General features: G+C 47.6%; 1 long non-coding RNA gene across 1 annotated transcript; it reads right to left on the bottom strand.

Moving 5' to 3' along the window:
- Nucleotides 1-1800: 1800 nt before the first annotated feature.
- Nucleotides 1801-3132, bottom strand: LOC125513996. Its single transcript, XR_007286232.1, has 2 exons — nucleotides 2337-3132; nucleotides 1801-2230 (listed from the first exon to the last, which is right to left on the bottom strand). It is a non-coding gene; the product is annotated as an uncharacterized LOC125513996 (long non-coding RNA).
- Nucleotides 3133-3857: the final 725 nt, after the last annotated feature.

The following is a 3857-nucleotide window of genomic DNA, read 5'->3' as shown; positions in this document are numbered from 1 at the left end:
GCCTACTGTGGGGTATAAAACGCATGTCTCTTATAAAAGTAATGTTGTGTCCAATTTATGTTTTCCCTTCTAACCACATTACATATATTTATATTATTACTATTATCGTATATTTTATAGAGACTTATATATATATTATAAAAACATCCCACGTGTTATTAACTTATAAAAGTAAATGTTTAACGGAAGTTGGCAAGGAAAATCCTGGTTGTTTTTGACTCACAGGCAATGAAAATCCTAGTGATTGCGTACAAAAGCTTGCGAAGATTTTAAGGACCAATTTAATAATAACGCGCTCATTTTTATTTTGAGCAATAACTCGCTAATTTCTTAATTATATATATAAAAAATGTGCCTCTCCGGTTTATTCTTTGATATTAATTGTTCCTTCTAACATAACATTATATATATATATACAGACGGTCTATTCTGCTAATATTAACAGAATAACTATTCTGCACACCACTTCGGCACTGCACGCTCAACAGAAGCGCACTGCATCATTTTGACGACGAGCACTGCAATAGAGACTAGTGAACTTCTCGTCGGAAAAAACTGCACGCGTTATTTTTTTGGTACTGTTTTCACCCTAATTTTTTAACCGTTTATCGGAATGAGGCGTGTAATATACCATTGAAAAGCTATGGATTAGGCGCAACTTCGACATGTTGAACACTTTTCGAGATTCCACATGGTTTAAGAGCAGTTTTGAAAATAGTGTGGCGGATGATGAGTGGCAGCGAGCGTTTTTTCGTGTTTTTTTCTAAACCGCTTGTTGGAATGAAGCAAATGATATGCCGTTGGATAGATATCGTCGAGGCGCATCTTTTTCATATATAAATCTTTCTCTAATTCATTACGGTTTAGAGCAGTTTCAAATTTACTAAATCGCGGAACTCTGTTTTTCAAATTTTTTGAAATTTTCGGTACTGTTTTTGCTCCAGTTTTCTAACTGTTTGTCAAAACGAGACATATGATACGCCGTTGGAAAGCTACGGACAGGGCGCAACTTTCATATGTTGAAATGGTTTTGAGATTCCTTACGGAATTTAGTTAATTTTGAAAATCGTGCGGCTGACTTCGAGAGGCAGCGGCTGTTTTTCGCGAAATTTTTACGAACGGCTGGTCAGAATAATTCAAATCATGCGCTGTTGGAAAGATATCGACAAGATGCAACTTTTTCATGTAGAACACTCTCTGTAATTCTTTACAGTTTAAGAGGAATTTCAAATTTACCGAAATGCGGACACTCTGTTTTTCGCGACACCTAAATCGACGTGGGTACTTCATCCGACTGAAAACCGCACTCCATCGGACGAAAAGCCGCACTGCATTGGACGGGTAAGAGAACTGCATGGTTTCTTTTATTCAAACGTAATTTTTTCAAGAACGAGAAAGTAGAGTGCACTTCACATTAGGTGTAAATGAACCACAACACTATCAAGAAGTGAACCGCATTACTTTTGTTACTTCCGTAACATTTTTTTGCACTTACGGGATGAACAACATCACACACCCGACCGCACTGCTTTAGTTAGAAAACCGCACTGCATCAAATGGTCAAGTGAATGACATTACTTTTTTTTGTCGTTTCTCTACCATTTTTCATTTAACACATTTTTGCACTGCATCAAATGGTCAAGTGAACGGCATTACTTTTTTTGTCGTTTCTCTACCATTTTTCATTTAACATATCTTTGCACTTCATTTCCTGCTTTATTTTTTCTGTTTGGAGTTTTTGTATTTCCACATTGGCAAGTTATACACGTGCGAAGAAGCGAACCGCATGGTCGAGAGAAATGAGCCGCAATACAATTCTAAATGAACTTCTTTGGTAAACAATTTTCAAACGAGTCCATATAACTTTTCTCAGGGTTCAGTTTACTAAATCAAATGTTGGAGCGGCTCTCATCACACAAAATATAGTTAACTGAACCCTGATAAAATAATTAGTGAACCACATTTGCACTTATCTTTTCATCCCAAAGAAAGTGTACTCCACACAATTTTCCTTTTAACCGCAACCATCAACTGGCCGAACTGCACCAGGTAAACTACATGGGCCAGCTGGAGAACCTCCTGCCAACACCAAGCAAACTGCAGCAACAAACCTCCTGCCACGTGCATCCATACTGCAGCGTCGCACGGCTGAAACTGAAGTGCGTGCCAATCATCCTCTCAAGTGCTTGCGTACTGCATTGACGCCCAACTAACCTGCAACGATAGCAAGCTGCACTGCTCGCCGTGAGTGGATAACAACAATGAAAAATTGGACCTGGGCATGAATGCCATCACCGAAATTGCACACAAATGCAAGAACATCAGACAAATTGCACCTGGGAGAATATTTCTCCACCATCCTCCTCCCGATGCTGCTGGAAGCGTGAGAGGAGATGGCTACCCCCCGCCGCCGGAGTGCACTGCACACATGCCCGTCGGAGGACAGTGGCGCCCACCCAACCGAGCTGTAGTGCGACTCACCTGAGCACTACATGCGTAGCACCACCGGACTGCACGCGGGGGGGCACCGAACTGCAGGCCAAAAAAAAAAACTGCCGGCGCCCATGGATGAGCTGCTAGAGAGGCTCGCGGTGCACTGCTCCAGGGCACGCAGTGCACTTCTCGAGGATGACGGCGGGGCTAGGCCGGCCGGCGCGACGGCGGAAGTAGAAGGAGGCCGGGGAGGGAAGGGTGAGTCGCGGAGGTTGGGCGGCGGCTCGGGGGGAGGAGGTTGGGCGGCGGCGCGAGGGAAGCAGGCTGGGCAGCGACGCGGGGGGGCGTCGTGGCCTGGCTCCGGCAGCGGGGCGTCGCGGGGGCCCGCCCTGGCCTGGATCCGGCGCCGGGACGTCGCGGGGGCCCGTCGAGGCCTGGATCCGGTGCCGGTTCATGCTGGGGAGCGGTCGGAGGGGTGGCTCGCCGGCGATGGGAGGAAGGCCACCGGCAGGGTGGGCGGGTGGGGCGGGGTGGTTGGGCGGCGCGCCGGCCGTGGGAGGTAGGTGGAGGAGGAAGGTGGTAGGCGCGGTGGCGCGCGGCTGGGTAGGAGGAAGCGGGCGACGAGGGAGGATGGAGGTGGTTCTGCGCGGGGGAGGGGGGGAAAGTGGAGAGAAGTGAGGGAGTGGGAGGAGAGGAAGAATGGGTGGGGTGGGCCGGTGACGTGGGGGTGTTATGAGAATAAGAAACTGATGTGCAGAATAAGTCTTAAGGGTGTTATCAGAATAGACCCACATATATAACGAGCCCACCTAATACGTGTATTTTAAGGAAGTGCAAATAGGCTATGATTTCTTAGAAAATATAAATGGGCCTGATTGACGCGAAATTATTTGTTCATCCAGCTCAGCAAATGGACTGTACATTCTAGAAAACATAGGTTAAATATATGCCACATTTTTGCAGGCTGACATGTGGGCCAATAGGTCGAAGCCTACGCAGAGCGTTATCAACTTGGTCAACAAATGATTGTGTCATCCACAGCCATTGGATTTATATCCAACGGCTGGCATGCACCTTCAATCTCTCGTCTTCTTCCTCCAGCGTCGCCGGGACCGCCTGGTCCGGCCTCCGGCGGCTAGCGGCTCTGCTTAGCACGCATCGCTACGAAGCGCTACCCCACTGCCGGCCAGGCTATCCCTCCACCCCTCGACACCTCCTATTATTCTCCACAGACTACAGCCCCATGCAGCAACAGAACCAGTTATAACCCTTCTCCTCCTCTCAATCTGTGACTCCACTACCGTGTTTTCCCATCTCCGAGTCGTTCCCGTCCGGCGCCTTGCCGTGCCCCACCGCCTCGCTGCGTTCGATGCGGCGTGGTCAACACACGAGAGTCATCGGAACAGGACTGTACGTGGAGAGCC

This window comes from Triticum urartu, chromosome 6 (assembly GCF_003073215.2).
Source record: "Triticum urartu cultivar G1812 chromosome 6, Tu2.1, whole genome shotgun sequence".
NCBI lineage: Eukaryota > Viridiplantae > Streptophyta > Magnoliopsida > Poales > Poaceae > Triticum > Triticum urartu.
The sequence above is the reverse complement of the archived record's forward strand: the minus strand, read 5'-3'. Positions and strand labels throughout refer to the sequence as shown.